Below are 23158 nucleotides of genomic sequence, written 5' to 3' on the forward strand. Positions count from 1 at the left end.
CAGTCGCTTTTTAGCCCCGATATGGGGAATCTTTCCTCCATTCCCATAGATAAGAAAGCAATTGGGTAAGAGGGAAAGCAAGCAAGTGGCAACAAGAGTTAAAGCAGTCCCTTTGTCACCATCCATCACTCCACTTCAAAACAGCTTTAGAATTTGCCTATGATTTTTATAGCTGCCTTGGGGAACACCAAAGAAGGCGGCTGTGCACACATTTTATGCATAAGACTCCATTTAGTCCTTAAAGATCCAATACTTTTAGCATCCCTGTGGTATGAGAAACGTAAGGGAGTGCAGCCCTTAATTAATACATCATTGAATTCCATACATCTGCGAGACATTAAGCCACCCTGCAAATAAACTACACAATGTGGCTTGTTTGTGGACAATCAGGGTCTCTGAGGCTTGTTCTCCCACTGCTTCTCCCCCAGTCCTTCAGTCAGTATCCCAGTCTCCTTTGTGGCAGGATGTGTCTTGACTCCCCTCTTCTGCTCCATCTGCTACAGCTTTTTATCCTCAGTTGTTGGGTGTTTTTTTTTTGGGGAGACTCAAAATGCACAATTGGGATAAGTTTTATGTACCTTTTTGGCCCCAGAAAATTGCACAGTTGTGCTTGTCGATATCCCTTTCAATTTGTCAACTGCCTAGTCAATTTTCTTGACTGGATCAGCTGTGAATGGGAGACTTGAAGAGGAGGTGGCATGCAAGGAAATTGGGAAGGAGAGACTGTATACTGGCTACGTTGGGCACAATTGCCAGGGATCAACAGAAAAGCACTGGTAAAAGGGAAAGGGGGTCAAAAGAAAGTGTGGCAAAACAGGGGGCAACAATATCACTCACTTAACTCTCGACTTCAAATGTTGAAGTGACTGCTTTCCATGCCGCCCACCTTTTGAACACTTCTTCAGGTCTTCAGCTACTCCAGAATGCGGAGATATGTAACCCTCCTTTTTGTGGCTCCTCTCTGGACCACTTATTGCTCTGGTTACTGAGACTCTCTAACCAACCCCCTCAAAAAAAAAAAAAAAAAAAAAAAAAAAAAAAAAAAAAAAAAGACACAAATGTAATGCCTGGGAAGAAAACAGAGGGAAATTTGTGCCAATTTAAGGGCTGACAAGTATATGAACAGGAAATTTGTCCATTTGCAACAACAGAGCAATTCATGCAGGTGTGCAAATTTCATCTCAATTTACCTCCCAGCCATTACATTTGTATCTATTTTGCTTCCATTTACTTTCCAGCCACAAAAAATCATTTACTTCCTGGCCATTAAGTCTGTGTATGTTTCTGGATTTTTTAAAACTTTCAAACAGCCAAAGCAACCACAGCAGTAATTGCACTGAAAAGGAGCTGGGAAAGAGATGGGAGGAGTTAACATTTCCTTTTCTGGAGTGCTGGGCACTCAGGAAAGTGATTAAAAGGTGGCTAATCCAGTGACAACTAAGAACTGTCAGTTCAAAAAAGAATTATAAAATTACACTGCTATGGGGGAGGCCTTTGGGGGCACCTTGCTTTGCTGCTTCCCTGTCCTTTTCAGTTGAAAATGAGGCAACTGGACCCTGGCAGCTCTACAGAAATTAGTTTATAAGCAGTCCCACCTTGTCAGTTTCCTTCCTTGTCTGTTACTTAGAGCAGTTCACTACTGACAGTGATCAATGAAACAGACAAGAAATTGACCAAGACTACACATACTGAACAGTTGTAAGAACACGTGCAAATGACCAATAAAAATTACTTTTACAAAATTACAAACATGCCTGCACAATTTTCTAAGGCTAAAAAGATAAAAAGGGCAGCTAATCCAGCGACAATCTGCACCAAATGCTTTAAGGGTATTGGTGCAGAGGGTCCCACTGGTGATCACAAAAGCAAGATTGCAGAGATCCAAACCAGGAAAACAAAGGCCTGTGTATAAGATCTCCTTCATCCTCCCCACCCACCACTTGGCTAAAAAAAGGGGGAATGGGTTTCTCTGTCTGTCTGTCTGTCTGTCTGTCTTTCCCCTCCCCTCCTTTCCTTTTGAGGAAGCAGATAATTGATAGCTGGGTATACATCTCCCATTCGCATCCACATGCAATGACAATCTGCATACACATGGTCTGCAAAACCGAGGAGGAAACCAAGCTCCATTTCAGCCCTGTGCAGGCATTTGCCTGTAACACAAGCAGAGTAAGAGTAAGTCCCTAAGCTGGGTAAGGAATGTTTCTACAAAAACTTGCCCTCACACCTCAAGCCTCCCCCCACATACCTGAGATCTTTATACATTTAGCACAAAGATCTGAAGGGGGGTTGTAAGCTTAATCTGCTGTATGTGGGTTCAATCTACCCATGACTGGGACCCCTGACAAGGCAGGATTCCCAAATGCACAATAATCTCTAACTGTACTCAGCTAAGTGAGTACACTCACTGAGAGCTGCAAAGCTCTCAGAAGTAGCTGAAGATGCAGGAATGCGGGGGGCACCCATTTCCTTTCTTTAGTTTGGTACTACTCATGTTGTAAACCAAAGGCTGCATGAGGCATATGCCTTATGGGGATCCCTCCACGCCTGAATGTTCCATCTACAACTGGAGAGGGAATCCTAGATTTTTTTAAAGCACACTACTGATTTAATCACATTTCAACCTGACTATACAACACCATTTTTTAAAAAAAATCCATCCATAATTTGATTTACTTAATATGTATACCCCCAAAAAATCCACCTATGCTTAAAATGCACTGTAGTTTATAGAATGTGTACCAAACTCAATCTTTAAAACCTGAAGTACTTCTAATGTTCTGGAAGACAGACCTAAATCTTAAACTGTTCTCCCATGAATTTCTGGTCCCCAGAATTTGACTTGATTTTGAACGTTTATGATTATGGTTATTTTAAAAAGCCCCAGCTAGTAATCTGTGTCCTGCCAAGTTGGCCAAGTCGTGTCCAACCCATTGCGACCCCACGGACAACATTCCTCCAGGCCTTCCTGTCCTCCACCATCCCCCAGAGTCCACTCAAGCTCATGCCAACTGCCTCAGTGACTCCATCTAGCCACCTCATCCTCTGCCATCCCCTTCTTCTTTTGCCATCTATTGTTCCCAGCATTAGGCTCTTCTCCAGGGAGTCCTTCCTTCTCATTAGGTGGCCAAAGTATTTGAGTTTCATCTTCAGTATGTGGCCTTTTAAAGAGCAGTCAGGGTTGATCTCCTCTAGGACTGACCGGTTTGATTGCCTTGCGGTCCAAGGGACTCGCAGGAGTCTCCTCCAGCACCACAATTCAAAGGTCTCAATACTTTGGTGCTCAGCCTTCCTTATGGTCCAGCTTTCACAGCCATACATTGCAACTGGGAAAACCATAGCCTTGATTATATGCACTTTTGTTGGCAGGGTGATGTCTCTGCTTTTTAGTATGCTGTCTAGATTTGCCATAGCTTTCCTGCCCAGGAGCAAGCGTCTTTGAATTTCTTGGCTGCAGTCCCTGTCTGTGGTGATCTTGGAGCCCAGGAAAATAAAATCTGTCACTACCTCCATTTCTTCCCCATCTATTTGCCAGGAAGTGAGAGGACCAGATGCCATGATCTTAGTTTTCTTAATGCTGAGTTTCAAGCCAACTTTTGCACTCTCCTCCTTCACCCACATCAAGAGGCTCTTTAGTTCCTCTTCACTTTCTGCCATTAGAGTGGTATCATCTGCATATCTGAGGTTGTCAATATTTCTCCCAGCAATCTTAATTCCAACTGGTGATTCATCCAGCCCCGCCTTTCTCATGATGTGCTCTGCATATAAGTTAAATAGGCAGGGCGACAGTATACAGCCTTGCCGAACTCCTTCCTCAATTTTGAACCAATCGGTGATTCCGTGTCCAGTTCTCACTGTTGCTTCTTGACCTGCATATAGGTTTCTCAAGAGACAAATAAGATGGTCTGGTATTCCCATCTCTTTAAGAACTTGCCACAATTTGTTGTGATCCACACAATCAAAGGCTTTAGCATAGTCAATGAAGCAGAAATAGATGTTTTTCTGGAACTCCCTAGCTTTCTCCATGATCCAGCATATGTTGGCAATTTGACCTCTTGTTCCTCTCCCTCTTCGAAATCCTGCCTGTACTTCTGGTAGTTCGTGGTCCACATACTGCTGGAGCCTAGCTTGTAGGATTTTGAGCATAACTTCGCTAGCATGTGAAATGAGTGCAATTTCTGCAAAATAGCCCTAACGAATCATTATCAGATTTACCTATCTGTAGAAACAATTGACTAGAATCCACTCCTGATGCTTAATTTTGGCCCTTCCCTCTCTAAATCCTGTTTTTATTATTTTCTGTTTCATTTACACTTCTACCTTTTAAAAAAATGAATAACTTACTATTATATATTTGGTAGTCTTATTTATATCACAAGAGTGACTCATTCCTACAGGGCATGAAAGATTAAAAGCGCCATCTTGTGGACTTTTTAATCTACGTAGCAGTGCACGCAGGATGTGATTCCAGCAGTCATTCATGTTTTCTCATTTGAAGAACGTAAGAGCAACCCTGCTGGATCAGACCAAAGGTCCATCTAGCACAGCACTCCGTTCACACAGTGGCAAACCACCTGCCCACAAGATCGCTCAAGCAGGTTGGGTACAAGACTTCCACATGCCCAAGCTCCTCAGCAACTGGTATATGCAGGCATGCCACCTCTGGTCAAGGAGGTAGTACATAGCCCACTAGGCTAGTAGCCACTGATAGCCTCCTCCCTCATAGATCTGTGCAGTCCCCTTTTCAAGCCATTCAAGCTGGTGGCCATCACTACTTCCCATAGTAGTGAATTCTACTGTTTTACTATATGTGTGAAGAAGTAGGCTAAAAGTTTCTAATGGAAGTGGTATAGCAAACCAAGGAGCCTTTCTTTCATTACAGCCCAACAATATGGCATAATGGGAGACTGTTAGATTAGTCTTACACTTTAAATCGCTACAAAGTTCAGTGGCTTTGGGAAACTCGCTGTCAAGCTACTCTCATTGGGCTACGGCAAAAATAAAATGCCACCATGTTCTTTGAAAAGAGAGGGTAATAGAACAATCAATATCACATTTTCCCCTAATTTGTGGCATGCAGTCTATGAGCCAGATCTAGGCTTATTCTGCGGGAGAGACCAGCATCTGATAGGGGATCCCTACTGAAAGGAACAGTCCTAGAGGAGATCAACCCTGACTGTTCTTTAGAAGGCCAGATAGTGAAGATGAAACTCAAATACTTTGGCCACCTAATGAGAAGGAAAGACTCTCTGGAGAAGAGCCTAATGCTGGGAACAATAGATGGCAAAAGAAGAAGGGGAGGGCGGAGGATGAGGTGGCTAGATGGAGTCACTGAAGCAGTTGGTGTGAGCTTGAGTGGACTCCAGAGGATGGTGGTGGACAGGAAGGCCTGGCGGAATGTTGTCCATGGGGTCGCGATGGGTCGGACACGACTTCGCGACTAACAACAACAACTGAAGGGAATTAGTTTCAAGTATTGTCTTTGAAGTCCCCAGTGACAGCTCCCTTCCACACTGTTCTTGAAGATGCCCTGATAGCAGTCAAGAGGCAATATCTGAATGCCCAGCTAAGCATCATGCTAACCTTAGATAGGTGTTCCCTCAAAGCCAATTCTTTTGTGAGCCTTTCATGTGTGTCCAGCATCTAGCGCTGAATCTAGGGTTTTGCTCACAGAGTACAACAGAGGGTGGGAGGGGAACTTGGCTGTTTTGCCCCTCTATGGCTAGAAGTGCCACTTTTCAGCTGTCACGGAGGGTCTCCCAACCTTCCAGATCATATTTTCAGATGCAAAACTACAGAGTGAATGTGTGAATGGAAACTGGTAAAAGTCCCTCCTCCCCTATTCTAGCAAAAGTCCTCTGCTGACTAGAAACCTTCCGTTAGCGTGAGGAGTCCTTCCACCCACATGAGGCAGACTCCAGATCCAAGCCTTCATACTTAACTCCTGAGAAAAAGTGATGCTCATCATGGATAGCTGATGAATGGCTATTGCATCTACTGTGTAGAATGCCACTGTGTCGTTGTCTAACCTGAACATTTGGCACAGTTTGCAATTTTTGCAATTTTTAGTGGCAGAGATCTTCTCCTACTGTAATCCTACATTTGCATGTTGTTTCAGTAGATTTGAGTCTTGCTTTGCAATTTCTGGAAACTATCTAACTCCAACAGTCATCTAGTCATTCTTTTTCTTATTTTTTTTAAGCAAATGAGATTATGTTCTTTTCATCAGGAGCTGAAGCAAAACCCTGTCATCCTATAAACCGTTTTTAAGAATATACATTCATGATTTGTTTCCCCCCAGTACCATCTAGTTATCTCATTTTCAGCTGAACCCTGAATTAAACCCAGTTGTGTTCATCTGCTGACAGAACAGTATCCACAAAGCAGAGGAGTGCCCCATCCTGTAGCCCCCATGTCCCCATATGTAAAATTGGATGTAGTTTTTAATCAGCACTAAAATAGGAGTTTGCTATTTTTTAAAATGAAGGTATTTACATAAAACTAAAGACTAATGAAAGACTATTACTATGCTAAGTGAAGAAATGAACTTTAAAAAGCATTTTTCTAGTCACCACCGTGTTAGCAATTTCCTCCTTCTTTTCCTTTAAAACACACTTTTTAGAAGTTCTGCAGCAAATATTTATAGCAATAAAAGCCATACCACAAAGTAACTAAGGGCTCAATCACATCTGGATTCCTGGATGCTCTGAACTTGGGAGTATGGGCACCTTATGGAGAGTGGAAGTAGCACAGAGGTGAAGGTTCCTTGCACGGTCTCCTCACTCTGCAAACCCTTCGAAAGCCAATTTCAGCCTTTCAAGTGCAGCATCTTGGAGCAAGAGGTACCACCAAGCTATCTGCATTGTAGAGGCATCTGTCACCATCTTTCTCTGTTCCCCAACCCCATTCTCCAAGGTTGCATTTGTGACTTCTTTTTCGCTTCTTTTTAAGGAGGTGCAGATTTAGGGGCTGCTCAGATAAATTGCGCTTTCCCTCTTATCCACCCATATAAACCATGTCACACCCACTAGTTTGGACAGCACACAGTAGTGCGACACACACAAGAAACATAGGACTCCTTCTTCGCATAGGAAGTCAATGGCAGTTCTTGCAACTTACGGAGGAAAAAGTGATTTACAAGGAGGACTAGGAGCTGCCATCTGGAAACACTCTTGCAAAAAGTATCACACACAAAATCTAAACAAAGGGTGACAGAGTCTGGAAGAGAGCCCTTACTCTCAAGAATGGTAATGGAACTGTCGCTTATCTGTATCTTCAGGAGACTTTGTTGAATTCCTGGGTGCTTCCAGACTTATATTTTCATTGTACCGTCACCCTGCCTCTTTCATGGAATTTTACAACAGGGCATCCAGACGATGTTGCCTTCCCTTTGTAACCTTCTGTGGTTTCCCATTGCTTCTTCCATCTTTTTTCTAAGCAGAAACCATCTGTTCAATCTGTTCTGATGGAAAAGATACACAAAGCCATTTGATGGGTGGTGCTAGGAGCCATTCATCTGAAGCACCCCATATTAAAGACAGGAACTGAATTTTGGATCAAACGAACAGTACATATTTATAGGCAAAAGCTGAAGTTTCATCTTTGACTGTAAATATTGACTGTTCCTTGCTTCAAAATCCTCCCTTTGCCTATTATTTCAGTACAGTTTGGGTGCTTTGTTGTAACAAGCAGGGTTATTAATACAAAGGAGGAGCAGAAATACCTGGATGCCTAACTAAACAATGCCACACTGCGAACTAAGCCTTAAGAGGCAGTCCCAGAATATATGCTCATTAGTCCGGACAAGGCTGAGTGCGCTGTGGCAGCTACTTTCTTAGCCGTAGGGTGAAAAGCAGTATAAGACGGCAATTGTTTCAATATCTTTGCCCCCTCCCTTGGCTACTTTAAAACAACATGCAAGCCAATTTCATATAAATGTAATTATACGAAGTAGTCTTACCATGTGCAAAACTCCAAAGGCCGAATGGAAAGGAAGGCTCATTTAATGCAGCAAGCATGTCTATGTGTTCTGGTGTGACAGAATCCGAATGGTATTTTTTCAGGAATTCCCATTAAAAGGTTTATAAAACTGTCACAAAATACCTCTCTGAATTTACGGTTCAACGCACATGGGCTAGTTCATCCCCATATTTAAAGCAAACATAGCATGAGAACTTGATTATTTTTCAAGTGCACACGACCCCGGCTCCCTCATGCTGGGGCACCTGGTAGCTCCCCAAAGGCAAAATGGGACTCGTGCCCTCCATACTGTGTAGTCTAGAGCACTGCACAGTTTGAGACACAAGCAGCCAGGCTTTCGAATGATTTCAAGGAGGGTCTGAATTCTTGGAAAGTTCCCATTAGAGCAACTTCACCTGCTCCCCGTGATGATGCATCCCATGGATTCGGACAGAGGCAAATGCTGTTGAGAAGCTAAACCTTTCAACAGTGGGAACACACTGGAGGCTGTCTTAGATAGTGGAACCACTGGTCCACCTGCTTCAATATCATCTCTGTACTGACTGACAGTAGCTCTTCCTTATGTCAGGAAGGGGTCTCTGCCTGCATAGAGATGCCATGGACTCAATCCAGGTCATTCTACATGCAAAATAAGTGCTAAACCAGCCCTACCCTTTCCCTGGTCATGTATGTCTAATCAGCACCCTCCAGATGTTTTAGGCATGCCATGAGCAGAGCCAGATGGAGCCAGGGGTCAGACTAGATGACTCAGGAGACACCTTCTGACTCTCTCTGTTTCTCTGTTTCTATTTTTCTATCCCACCAGCCCCTGCCAAGTTGGCCAAAATTCAATTATTATGGAAGGTATAGCCAGCATTGTCTAAAGTGTCGCCAAGTTGCCTATCTCTGTTGCGTGCATGCATGCGTGTGTGTGTGTATGTGCATAGATAAACACACATGCATATATGTATACCACTAGAAGGCCACATGTAGTTTTTATTTATTTATCAATTTATATTTATATCCTGCCTTTTTCCTACAAAGGGCTCAAGGCAGCTTACATCATTCTCCTCCTCCATCTTATCCCCACAACAACAACCCTGTGAGGTAGGTTGGGCTGAGAGTCTGTGACTGGCCCAAAGTCATGCAGTTGGCTCCATGGCTGAGTGGGGACTAGAACCCAGATCCTCTGATACCCAGTCCCATACCCTTAATCACCACACCACACTGGCTCTCTGTGTAGTGAACTCATACAGGGCCATTTCAAATTTCTCTACTACAAAAATTAGCACATAACACATGGAAATTAATGGCAGCTGTTCTCAAAAATCACAGCATCCAGTTGTCTAACATGGCCTTTAAAGGCATACATTAGCACCACATTTGGGAGACGTGCACCCAATTGAAGTGTGTGCTACTGCAGGGGCAAGAAATGGGTGTTCCAGTGCTCTGTTCACTGATAACTCAAAACTGAGAACTTTTTTTTTTCTATTTAAGCTCATCACCATTTGGCCACAAGGTGGAGCAGGCTCCTAATGTTATAAATATTACTGTTCTGCCGAGAACAAGGAACAGCTCTAATCCCAGATTCTGGAAAACATAAGAATTTAGGAGGATTATTTGAAATTATGGATTTTTTTAACAAAGGCATTTCATTATACAAGACTAATGATATCAACACAGTAAACTTTATATGCTTGGTATTGTCTTAGTTTTAGATGCATTATTACTATTGTTAACTTGATAACCAACAAACCAATATGCTTAAATTGCCCTCCACCACTGCTCCATAACCTACCCAAAGTCCTGATAAGTCCTCATGAGTCTTTGCTGTTGATGAAAACAAAATAAAATATAGGCAAACTTATAGGTTTACTGGCAGAAGTCCAAAAGATGTAAAACTACATTTATTTTGGGACCTGCTTGTCTCCCTCTGGTAACAACGCTCACACTAGCTTCTTTAATTCTGTTTATTGTTGTACAAGCTTCTGAGCATGTACCAAGTGCAAAAGTTGAACCCTATCTACTATTCATTAGCCAATGCCTCTCTTATGAACCCTTCTGTGTGTTGCCCGAGAAGGAAGAGCTCTGTCAAAGTGCTTGTGACTGCGCCCCTCCCTCTGTGCCCCCACCTGGACTTTGCACTACTTTGGCGCCTAGCCAGCGGATTGAGGATCATGGACTCCCTGCTGACAGAGCTGGCCATTTCAGCCTCCTGCCCCATGGGTGGCACCACAACTCTTTGCCCCAGCTCAGGCTGCTCTGAGGCTGCCTCCATTTCTATGTCCCACCTTAACTCTTCAACTCCCCCATGGGAGAATTGCTGAGGTGGTTCCGGAGTCCTTGTCCCAATCTCCTCTTGTGTCTGGTCTCAAGACCCTGAGGATCGTCTTGAGGATGGACCATGTGACGAACCATCTCTCTGTCATTCTCAGAATCTTCATCCCTACGAGAACGGGCGTGCGCACCCGACCTTTGCCCAGAGGTGTGGCACACGACATTTTATGTGTTCTAGTTACATTCCACCTTTCTCCTTTCAAGGAACACACGGCAGTTTACATAACTTTCCTCTCAAATTTATCCTCGCAACAACAACCCTGTGAGGTGGGTTGGGCTGAGAGTCTGTGACTGGCCCAAGGTCACCCAATGGGCTTTATGGCTGAGTAGGGACTAGAACCCAGAGCTCCTGTGCAACACGCTAACCAACACACCGCACTGGCTCTCATCCCAGGTACACCACGGCTCCTGCTAGCCTCTTGGCTGCACAGAAGAGTGTTTCCTACCAGGAGCAGGCCTGTCTCTCTGCTTTAAATGACAAAAAGTAGGAGAGAAGGAACAGTCTCGGGTAGTGTGCCCTCCCCACCCTTGCTGGGATGAAATGATAACTGGAGACACATATGCATCAACCCCAGTGGGTGTCTGTGAGTGCTCACGTTCCATACAGGCCCACACACAGTGCAGCCCTTTTGAAATGTATGCAGAGCATCAACAGTGTGACTAAACTGAGGCTGTCATGCCTCGGACACATCATGGGAAGACAAGACTCACTAGGGAAGACAATCATGCTAGGGAAAGTCAAAGGCAAGAGGAAAAAGGGAGGGCCAAATATGAGATGGACTGACTCCACAGAGGAAGCCACAGCTATGAATTCACAGGAGCTGAACAGGATAGGACACCTTGGAGGACGTTCATTCACAGGGTAGTCATAAGTAGGAGCCAACTTGGTGGCACACAATAACATTAGCAGTGCATTCTGCTAATCCTGTAGCTTTCCCCTTTCCTGTTTCTGTTCCTTGTAAAACACAGCTGATGTGCACAAGGATTGCCTGCTTTCCAGGTATGACTTATAAGACATGTGTTCAGCATGAAATCTGTATCTAAATTACTTGACTGAAGCACACACTTCTCCCGCGTATCTACTTGTAGTACTGGAAGTGAAAATGCGGCCTGCATACAGCTTTAACCCCTTCTAGAAGGCTTGTTTTCCAAAAGGGACTTTTCTTTCCTTCAAGGCCAAACAACAGGTTAAATTTAAGGGCAAATAAATTTGAAATATTGGAGTAGGGGGACAGCAGCCTCTAGGGGGAAATTTAGTGTAGGAAATGGATGACAGAAAGAGAGTTAAGGTCACCCCAGAAGCAGGCTTTTTTTCCTCAAGCAAAAAGGACTGCTGTACTACCCATGTTTATGTAAAACACAGTTAAGCTTTTCCATTTCAACAAAGGATGGTTGTACTTAGCAATTTCCAACCTGGCACCTTCCAGATGTGTTGGACTACAGTGGAAATAATGGAAGTTGTAGTCCAAACATCTGGAAGGCAGGAGGGTGAGAAAGCTGAACCGACAATTGTGTCAGAGACAGCTCTTATTTTCAAAAGTACACCAGGGTGTTAATGAGCCAGGTACAGTTGCCAGATTCAGTCCAACTCTTCACTGCTTGTCCTAAGGTCTAGTTACACATGACACACACATGCATGCAATAAAAACCTGGAGCTGCTTTTCCTAGGAAAAGCTTCTCTTTGGGGAGGGGATGATAGGTAAGGCAAAGAAAAGCAGCAGTGGGAGATGGGAGTGCTTTACATTCCCTGACCTGCTTCTCAGCTCCAAACCACCACCAAATTCAGCTCTAGCATCTGCTCTCCTGCTGCCTGAGGCTGGAGAGCACAGATGCTGTGGCATCCCTCCCTCCTCACCCTCTACCCACTGAAGCAGCTACAGAACCCTGCAAGTGTCAAGTGCAGCTTGCAAACTAACTAGGTACGACATCTGCTATGCTCTGTACACCATTTCCCCTCCCTCCTTTTATTCACTTTCTGGGGAGTTGCTGGCACACTGGGAAAAGATGGGGAAGAGCCGCTGAGGCATGCTGAGTTGCTCAACTCTGCCCTATAGGTTCTCAGTCCAGGGAGAAAATCTATAGAATGCTCTGTAAGTCACCCACTGCTGCCACAAGTAAAACATAGGTTGGAGGCGTTTCTTCCCAAGAGCCAGTGCTAGCTTTCCCTTCTCCTCCCACTGCCAGCAGGGAAGGAATAGGGAGCAGCAGCTCTGATCCTTTTATCAGGGTGATGCTGCAGAGCAGGACAGAACTTATGCTACAGCAGCCTTTAATATCCATGCACCAGACCACACACATCCTTGACATGAACAATGAGGGACATACCGGGACCCATTAAACAAATAGTTAGTGCTGGTTTTAGGGATGGGGAATATTGGAACCTTAGAAGCACCGCCTCCACACGGGCACACACACAGCAAGTGTGAGAAAAATTAAATATGGTTGTTCAATTACTTCTTTAAAAAAAAGTAACTTCAGCTGGGCCTGGGACGACAATAATAATAAAGATCCCAGCAGGAAATGAGAAGGAACTTGCTCCTTTTCTTCCCTACTTCAGTTCTCGGGGGCGGGGGGGAGGCTGTTCTGCCCAATCTGCAATTGATTTATTCCTTCCCCCTGAGACTCTTGGATGGCGGGGGGCATGGGACCCTGGGTACTCAAGAAGAGAGGATAACCACAGAGCTGCCTCTTTAAATGAGGGTCTGCCCTTCCACATAAAGGGTGCTGCACCCTCCAGTTACCTCCTGCTTTCCTTCCCAAATCCCCTCCTGCCTGGTGTCCTTTGCCCGGCAGTTTGCTTCTAGCACCAGAGAATGGCTGGAGGAAAAGTGACATCAGGGGACACATTACAGAGAGGTAAATGGCAGGCAAGGGGAGAGATTAGCATGTTCTCCAATATTCTTACTGCTGTATTATCTCGACCTCAGCAACTGTATTTACTGCTGTCGCAAGGCACTAAATTGATCAGCCGTTACTGAAATTTTTCATCATCAGGTATGAACCTCAGCCTCCAGGTCCCCAAATTATTTTATCCACTGAAACCAATTTACCAGCTAACAGGTCCATTTTGTTTTCTGAGCTTCCAGGCAAGCTTCCTCTTCAATTTTAGTCAAGAGAATGCAATGCCAGCAAAAAAAGAGAGAAATCCTTTCAAGGTTACTGTCTTTATGTGCTTCATTAGATTTTTCAGATTAGGTAAGAGCTTCACTGCACAGGTGAAGAGCGCTATTTGATTCTCAAGGATAGACACACTTTTCAAGTGGCGCAGGCCAAAACTCTGGGTAGGAAGCAACTCTCTTGCTTTGACTGAAGCATGCTCATTTTTACTTTCAGTAGCTCATTGGTGGCTGGCTCCCGAGGCAATTTTAACTGATGGCCCAGGACTCCTGATCACACTGCCAATTTTTAAGGTGAATTTTTTGCAAAGTTGCCCATTGTTTCACTCCAAAGCGCATGATAAGTATTTCATGTGCCAAGGAATGCCAACAGTGCATGTTACGTTTTGTATAATAAATTTACAAAAGAAAAAAAACTTTGGTAATGAAAACACGGGCACTATTTCTCACGCACACATGTACCCTGCTTCCGCCTACACATTTGTGCTGCAAAACTGTGAAGCCCTTTTTGAGAAGATGGCACAAACGGTTTCTGGACCCGCAAGGCTCCATTAGACAAATACACTTGGCCTCTTAGCCTGTTTTTCAAGGAACAAGGAAGGATATCTGTTCATCTCATTTCTATCCCACCTGACCCTCAAGGTGGCATTCATGATCTTCCTCCACTCCCATTTATGCGCATAACAATCCTGTGTGGGAGACGGCCTAGTGCAAGCTCCACCAGCCCATTTCTGCTTTCCTGGCCAGACGCAGCAGCCAGCGTGGTTCTTTAGAGACCAGCCCAGGCTCAAATGCCTGGCTTTCAGGGGGATGGGGAGCTAAGCAGTCAAGGGTCCCCAGGAGAGTGTGTGTCCTCTGGCAAGCCAGCGAGATAGGAGCTAAGAGGATCCCCTCAGAGGCACAGAGGGAGAGGTGGCTGCTCCAACAGCCTCACCAGCTGCTCTCACTACTCATTCGCTACAGAAGCCGAGCGGAAATGCAGGGCTTTCCGGGACATCCACTGGCTCTGTAAGTACCTCAAAGGCTGTCCCAAAGAGGAAGGTCAAGATCTCTTCTTGCTGATGCCAGAGTGTAGGGTACGGAATAATCAGTTGTGACAACTCGTATTCAGGCTGGATGTCAGGAAAAACTTCCTCACTGTCAGAGCGATATAACAGTACAACCAGCTGCCTGGAGAGGTGGTGGGCTCTCCCACTCTAGAGACGTTCAAAAAGAAACTGGGCAGCCATCTGAGCTGGATTGTGAAACTTGGTGTCCCGCAACAGCAGGAGGTTGGACTCGATGGCCTTCATGGCCCCTTTCAACTCTACTATTCTCTGATTCACCAGGCAGCCCCACCAGTCGCAATGTCCCACTGCAGCAAATGCCACAGGCAGAGGGGAGCTGGTGGGGCTCTGTGCAGCATCCGAAGAGGCATGATGGGCCATTGCGGCAAGGGACAACAGCACCATGAGTTACCGCTCCCATTCTCCCAAAGTTGGGGAATCACTTGTGGGAGGACCAGCTGTGGTGGTAGGTCAGGCTGACAGTAGGGATGCAGTGTGGCAAATTTTCCAAAGGTGAATTTTCCAGTTCCTTATCTTATTGAGGATATTTTTCATTTCATAGATCAGTAGTAAAACTGCCTGTATGCCAACTGCAAGGACAATATTAGGCAAACTTGGCAGCTTTAAGGATGTAATTCATGTTTTTCAGGAGATTATCCTTAGCAAGCATGCAAAAGAATGCAGGTATGTCACTGCAATACAGCAACATTTCAGAGTGAAACGGCACTCACAAATAGCGACAGCAAACCTGGAAGTGACAACAGCCTTCACAGAGGGTAGCTGAACTCTGGTCAGAGATGGGCGGTTGTCCGCATCCCATGCACTCTGCATTGGGTTGCCAAAATTAATGTAGCAAAAGTTTTCAGTATGTGTTCCCCTTAATGTAGGGTTGGAACATGCCATTGGGCAATATACATCCTGCCACTCCGCCCTCTCCATTGACACAGCGCTAGTATAAATGATCACTAGTGCAGCATCCGCGCCAGAATACATTCGTTGTCGACATCACGAGGTCTCCTATGCCAGCACAATGACAATGGCATAAACAGTGCGGCGCATGAGATACTGCCCCATCTTAAAATATTTATAAGGATTAAAATAAAAATGTCTTTATAATATAGCATTCAAATCACGTTAAGTATCCTTCAATTTTCCCTTTTAAAAACTTCAAGTCAAATCTTTGTGTTCTCTTGGGACAAAAGGTAACATAAGGCACATGTATGTATGTATGTATGTATGTATGTAGTTATAGAATGGCTGTCTACTAAATACAAGCAAATTAAATGTGTTAAATTAAATCCTTTCAGAGCATGATGAACAACTTGTAGTTCTCCTATGGCACCTATCAGCTTTAGCCAGAGAAGCTGTGGTGATGGATGATGATGAAAGTTGTAGGGCAAAACATCCGGAGGGCCTCAAGTTGCCCATCCCTGCTATGGCTGTGTGTTCTGTACTGTCAAGTTGTCTCCACCTTATGGCGGCCCCATGAATGAGAGCCCTCCAAAATGTCCTGTCCACGACAGCTCCACCCCACTCTTCCAAGTTCAGGGCTGTGGCTTCTTTTAAGAAATCTTTTATTCACTCTACAGTGGAACCTCGGTTCATGAACTTAATTCATTCCACGATTCTGGTCATGAACCGAACTGGTTGTGAGCCAAATCAAATTTCCCCATAAGGTTTAATGTGATAAAGTGAATCCATTCTGAACCATATGTAATTTTTTTAAAACCACAAAAATATGAAACAAAGAACAGTACAGTACAGTATGAAGAGAGAGAACACTAAACTTGCTTGAGGCGACTTCTGGCGTAGAGGACAGGAAGGTGGGTGGGGAGGAGGTTACTGTTTGGAGGGAGAGCCCCCCTCCATAAGGACATTGGGGGGAATCTCCTTCAGCTAAAAGGCACATAAAAAAGCTTCACAGCATGTGTGCACAGGTCTGTCTGTGACCGTGATTTCAACTAGAGGAAGCCATGACCATGTGTCAGAGCAGGGAAGATGGCCGCATTCGTGTTCGGCCTGGGAAGATGGCCTCGTTCATGTTTGTCACCCGATGCGGAGTTCGCAAACAGAAACAAAATTTTGCCGAACTTTCTGTTTGCGAACCAAATTGTTCGCAAACAGAGGTTTTACTGTATCTCCTATTTTGTTTTTCCTTCCATCTTCTACCTTCAACTTCTCCTAACATGATTGTCTTCTCCAGTGAGTCTTGCCTTCTCATGATGTGTCAACAACAGCCTCAGTGTTGTCATTTTTGCTTCTAGGGAAAGTTCTGGCTTGATTTGAGCTAGGATTTGTTCATCTTTTTGTCAGTTCATGGTATTTGCAAAGCTCTGCTCCAGGACCATGTTTCAAAAGCAACCATTTTCTCCTTGTCACCTTTCCTCACTATCCAGCTTTCACACCCATACACTGTGATAGGGAATATAATACTTTGGATGATCTTGACCTTAGTTTCCACTAAAACATCCTTACACTTGATAATCTTTTCTAGTTCCTTCATTGCTGCTCTTCCAAGTCTCAGTCTTTTTCGAATTTTCTGACTGCAGTCCCCCTTTGAATTGTTGACTAAGCTGAGGTATGTGAAATCTTTCACAATGTCAATTTCTTCATATTGAATATTTCAATATGCATACATATTGAACAGATGGGGAGATAAAGGGCATCCTTGTCTGACACCTTGGAAACCGTTCTACTTCTCCATATTCTATCCTAGCTGTAGCTTCCTGTTCATGAAACAGGTTATGGATCAGCACGATCATGTACTGAGGCACACCTATTTCTTTCAGGACCATCAATAGCTTCTCCTGATTGACATAGCCAAAGGCTTTGCTGCAGTCTAGAAAGAAGAGACTGACCTTTTTTTGATTTCCTTTGGTGTGCTCTAGTAGAAATGTTTATTTGCAATAAGATCTCTAATGCCTCTTCCTTTCTGGAATCTTGCTTGGATGTCCAGCATTTCCTGCTCCATACAGGGTAGTATTCTCTGTCGCATTACTTTGCCTGCATGGGAGATTAATGCAATGCTCCTATGGTTGCTGCACTCTTTTCCCTCGCCTTCTTGGGGTTTAGAATATATATATCCCTACTTATGGCCAACAGAACTTTTCCCAAACCATTTTTTCCCTCTGCAATGACCTTATGCAAATTAACTTAATTTTCATTGAAACACATTTTAATTCAGAATTTCTCAAAAAAAAAAAAAAAACCCACATCACTGGCTGTAAGTCATTGAGTAGCCAAAGTCACCCACTGCGCTTTGTGGCCAAGTGGTCTCCAGTTTCCAGTCTGACACTTTATCCAAGGTACTACTGTCCCTTTAATGGCAACAGAAGTTGGCCATCCCTGGTCTAATTAAAACTGCTAAGAATTCCTGCCAGTGGAATTTTGAAGAAAGATGAAATGAAGCATCAGCTCTCAATCTTTCTGTACCACCCCCATCTCAAACCAAACAAATTTTCTTGGTTTTCAAACTTGATTGCCATGAATAATAGTGTGGTGCTATATGTAGTATGGATACAATACCTGCATTGTGTAACTTCCAAAAATTCCAAAATTCCACGTATTCCAAAAATTATAGCTATCAAAAGTATTACCACTTGGTACTCATTTCTAACATCTGCTGAAAAGGAGAAAGCATCAGCAAGCTACTGGATAATTATGATTTTGCCATCTTCTTAAAGGAGGAATCCTTTGGGAAGTAACTAATGCTGGTGTATTATTAACTCTGATCAGGTTACACATGAAATAAAATGGGATGGTTGAATCCCAACATAGAAGAAAGGCCTAAAAGACCATTCGTTACAAAATCAAAACATCTTCCTGCAAGTGTAACTATAGCAAGGAAAGAGGCTGAGCTAGAAGGTGCTAGACAAGCTATTTTTCTATTTATGGGAAGTTTCTTTAAATCTGCATTCAGAAATAGCATCCTCTATCTACAGCCTAAAATGCTGCAGTCACCCAAACCATCTCAGGACTCTCATTACCAAATTCTTGTAAATTATAACTCTTAATCCATTTACAGGTTTTATGTCTTTGCTTTCTCTTTAGCAGTATAATGAAACATGGCTATAAAATAACTTGCATATTTAGAACAGTTCTGTTTTTTAAAGCATAGGTGAAAATATCCCAAGATGTACCGTTGTACTAGGGGCAAACTACATGTTACATGCCCCAACTCTCTTTTTGCTTAAAAGTAAAACCATTTCGGAAGATCATCTAGAACAAAAAAAAGTGCTGCAGATGTATGAGGGATACTTTATCCTTTCTCTGCTCATAATTTCTTCACTTCATGTTATCCGAGCCTCAAACGTACTACTTTCTGTCAACTCAAAGCATAGAAGAGCAATGCAAATGAATCTCTTTACTCTCCATTAAAAAAGCTTTTACTTTCCATTAAAACTTTCCATTAAAAAAGCGCTGTTGGAATGGGATCACCAATTCTGAAAAGAGAAACAATACTGGGAGAGGAAATTTAGTGGAGTGATAGACTGGTGAGGGCCAATAAATTGAAGCTTAATCCAGATAAGATGGAAGTGTTGTTGACAGGTGGGTCTTCTGCCTAGGTGGACAATACCCATTCTGTCCTGGGCAGGGTTGCACTTCCCCTAAAGGACAGGATTTGGAGGTGCTCCTGCACCTGGACCTATCTCTGGAGTACCAAGGTGGCTTCAGCAGATTTATTAACTACATCCTTACCTGGACAGGGAGAACCAAGCAACAGTTATCCACACTCTGGTAACTTCATGTTTGCACTACAGTAACACACTGTACATGGAGCTGCCCTTGAAAATTATCCAGATACTTCAGTTGGCTGCTCGCCTATTAGGATGGACTGGCAGACAAGATCGCATAATGCCAGTCCTTTATGGTTTACATGGCTGACAACTGAAGTCTGGGCCCACTATAAGGTGCTTACATTAATGTATAAGGCCTTAAACGGTTTAGGGCCTGAATATCTGAAGGAACATCTCCTCCCATACATACCTACCTGGACCTTAAGGTCATCTATTGAGGTCCTTCTCCACAAGCCACCTTTAAAAGATGTAAGGAAGGTGGCTACAAGGGGAAGGGTCTTTCCGGCTGTAGCGCCCCAACTATGGAATCAGCTCTTCAGAGAGGTGCGCCTGGCTCTGAGTTTATTTGCTTTTTGGCGCCAGGATAAACCCTATTTATTTTCCCAGGCTTTGAACTGTTAAATAGGAAAAGTCATAACTCATTTTATATTGTATTTTATATCACTGTTGGATCGGCTGGGATTGATTACCATTTTATTAAGTCGATGTATGTTTTTACTTGATTGTATTATTTTCTGGTATTGCTTTTCCTGTCTTGTTGTAAACCGTTCTGAGAGCCTCCGGGCTAAGCAAATGGTGTATAAAAGCTTTTATAAATAAATAAAATAAATAACAGTCATCTCCCCACACACTGGCTCACTTTTCTTACAGGGAATACGTGGGTGTTTACAGGACAGCATTCTGCCATGTAAGCTACTTCCTACAGTGTGAATTGATACAGCTCTGACATAGTTTTGCCTATCTTAGTGAGAAAAAAGCCAGTCTGAAGAAGTAAGTTCAGACTGTGTGATTAGAGATTTAAATTCCCATAGAAATGCTTCTTTTTTGGGGAACATCCATGGGAATACCAGTTCACATAACCAGACACCCTTTCCTACATAGCTGCACAAAAACATACACTTTTTAAATGGTTATTAAAAGTAGCACTCTAGCTGCCTTAACTTGATTTTGCTAAGCAGAACGGCGGTGACCAGCATTCACTGTTGAACTGAAGCTGAATTTATTCTCAGGGGCTTGTGTGTCCTCTCCTACTGTACATATCTGCATAACCCCTGTTCCATCTCTAATGACCAAGTACACTAACTTTCAATATACCACAAATGCTTCAGGCTGAAATAGGGGGATGGTAGTGGAAGCTGAGTCACTTCCACAGAGCAACTAACAAACTTTCAAAGGATACAAAAACAAGTTCCTCAAAAGATGGCATGAAGCCATTCTTTGGAAAGTGTCCCTTCATCCAGTATCAAATCCAAACCAAGTGTTGCTTGCATTTGGGGTTGTTTTTGACCCCAGACAAAACTGCCTCGAGCAAGGCAAATGCTACATATGAAATGACATTTGTTTGACTCAGTGTTCCTCCTAGGAGGTTTGAATCAGCATTTCAGCTGCCACAAGTAATTTAAGATTTATCTTCCTGCATAACAAGGAAGTCTGCATAACAATGCTTGGCCTACTGACCTTCACTCTGTATAACAATACTTTGGCTTGCAAATTAGACGCTGTAGCTCCAACTATTAGCTTTCACAAGAGACTAAGATGACCTGTAGTTAATATACATCTGTGCCTCAAAATGTGTCCTTTGTTTGGGGTTCATACCACAGTCCTTTTCTCATGCAAACTTTGGAGAATTTGTACACCAGGCATGATTGTGGTTCATAGGAAGAAAACTATAAAGGGCAGGAGGCTGAAATTTGAGGACATTGTTATGAGCCTGAATTGAGCCTGACAATGTCCTGAAGTCTAGACTTCAGGTCTACTTACATGCAAATTATGCAACAAAGTGTGAGCCTGAGATCATCTAGGCACCCCATGATGCAGGATGAAGGTTTAAATCCAACACCAACCAGGGTCATTTGTATATCGAGCAAACAGCTAAAACACCAGCAGTAGCATGTCCCTGGATGGGCTACACCCAAACTGTTGAATGTATTTTCTCAAGATCTATGGTTGGGCCTCACTCTTTTGTCTCTTAGAAAGGGTGCCAAGTGGCATCTCCTCTACTGAGCCTTTCAGATTTTTCAGATGTTCTTACTATTTTAATGTACTTTTTATTGTTTAATTTTTTTGCCTTAAATTGTCATGGACTGGCCTCATAGCTTTCTTGCAAATAAGGTGATCTACAAATATAAACAGTAGTAGCAGTACTAATAAAGCAGCCAACCAGATGTGTTGGATCAAAACTCCCACGAACAATGAGAAGCAAGGCAGGGCCCCAGTGATATTATCTTTCCCGTATGCGGCTGCATAGGTAATTGAGTCTTAAATCCTGAAGATGCATTGCCTGGTGAGTTCTTGAAGGGTGTGTGGTTGTTGTGCTTATGACCCCTGTTGTGCTAATGGCTCCTGTGCGTGTGTGCCCGCATGCTGTGCTAGAGCTGTTTTTCAAAAGAAGCCCTTGTTTCCGATTCCTCATTTTTCAGAATATAATAATTAAAATATGCAGGCAGACAAGTAAAATGAGCCCATCTGCACATGGCTTGAATTAGCAGAGCCTCTACTGAGGCTATAATGCCTTTCCCTACGTGTGTGTGTGTATGTGTGTGTGTACACGCTTGTGCATACACCCATCATGTCAGAACAGCATGGATAATCCACTGGGATTTGGCTCATCCATCACAACTCTGCTCCACTTCAAAGTTGTTTCATAGTTCTCTTATTTTGACGTGCTGAACGATGTGATTCAAGACGAAACAAAAAATAATATGTATTTTAAAAATGAAAGAGTGCTCACAACCGCTCATTCAGATACTCTGCTCTTCCTAACACCTGCTCACTGCATTCAAATGAAATGCTAAGCTGGAGGAGTGCTCTCCTCCTTCCCTTCCACTGTTGCAACTGCAATAATGAGTTTGGAAATTCTGCTACCATTTTTGATGAGCTGTAGCTTGCCATGTCATAAAACCCAGAAAAACTGCAGTTCAACTTAACCAAGGTGTGTGGAAACAACCCAACTTCAAACCACAGTTTATGAAGCTAGTTTATTTCAAATAACCACAGCTAAGATTATCCAAAGTTTAGAGTTCAGATAATTAAACTAACTTCTAATCTACCCCTAGTGGCCACACCAGAAGAAGAGGAGCAAGGCTAACACTCACTGAGGTTTTTTCTTGGACCACTGAACAGAGTCAACAGAAATTAAGAATAAGTATATGAATGTGTTAGGGGTTTTTTTTCCATTTTTCAAGTCCCTGTTCATCTGTTCCCTCATCAATAGAGCTTAAGTCCTTTCAGGAAAGGTATGTGTCACTGCCCTGAGCCTTCAAGAGAGGCATGACAATAAATCTCATTAATAAACACATTTATGATATATGAACTTATGCTGAGATAGAGTGCCACAGGAGGAGAGGAGGAACAGCACAAAATTCCGATTTCCTCTGTTCATTAACCCTTTTCAAGGCCATCAAGGTTTGCAAGTGAGTGACAACTATCATGTGCCAAGGTCTCCAGTACTAAAACTGAATGAATGGTATCTAGATTCAAACCAGGTGGGCAGTAACCTACTCTCTTGAGCTGACGCACCAAGACAATATTGAAAAATTGCATCACTACTGAAAAATTAAAATGAAAAAAGAATACTTTATCACCACAGAGGAAGCAAAATGTCCTGTATCCTTAGTTAATTGTTCAAATAGCTGTTTTTATGAAATTGCACTTTTAAATGTTGTAAGCCACCCTAAGGTGTGCTTTTGTGCCAAAAGTCTTAAAGAGCAATTTAAAAAAAATACCTAATATGCTAGCTAGCAGACAAAGATAGTATTAACAGCATTTCGCACTATTTAAACAAGAAATGGGCTGCTAACCCACCCAGCCGTGGGAACTCAACAGAAACCCTTCCCCAAAGCCTCACCCCTTCAGCACTCATGGGGGAGAAGAATATTCACTGTTATCTCCAAATAAGTTATCAAAA

General features: G+C 43.3%; 1 protein-coding gene across 3 annotated transcripts in view; it reads right to left on the bottom strand.

The window, feature by feature from the left end:
* Positions 1–23158, bottom strand: part of CHN1 (chimerin 1) — a 119031-nt gene that overhangs the window by 90836 nt on the left and 5037 nt on the right. Inside the window, exon 1 of one of the 3 annotated variants that reach the window (XM_044427074.1) lies at positions 7234–7329. The exons of the other annotated variants lie outside the window; for them this stretch is intronic. The gene's annotated coding sequence lies outside the window, so the exon portion shown is untranslated. Of the gene's footprint in view, positions 1–7233; positions 7330–23158 lie in introns of those variants that run through there. 3 annotated transcript variants of the gene reach the window in all.

The sequence above is a fragment of the Varanus komodoensis genome, unplaced genomic scaffold (genome assembly GCF_004798865.1).
Source record: "Varanus komodoensis strain SLA01 unplaced genomic scaffold, ASM479886v1 scaffold18_1, whole genome shotgun sequence".
NCBI lineage: Eukaryota > Metazoa > Chordata > Lepidosauria > Squamata > Varanidae > Varanus > Varanus komodoensis.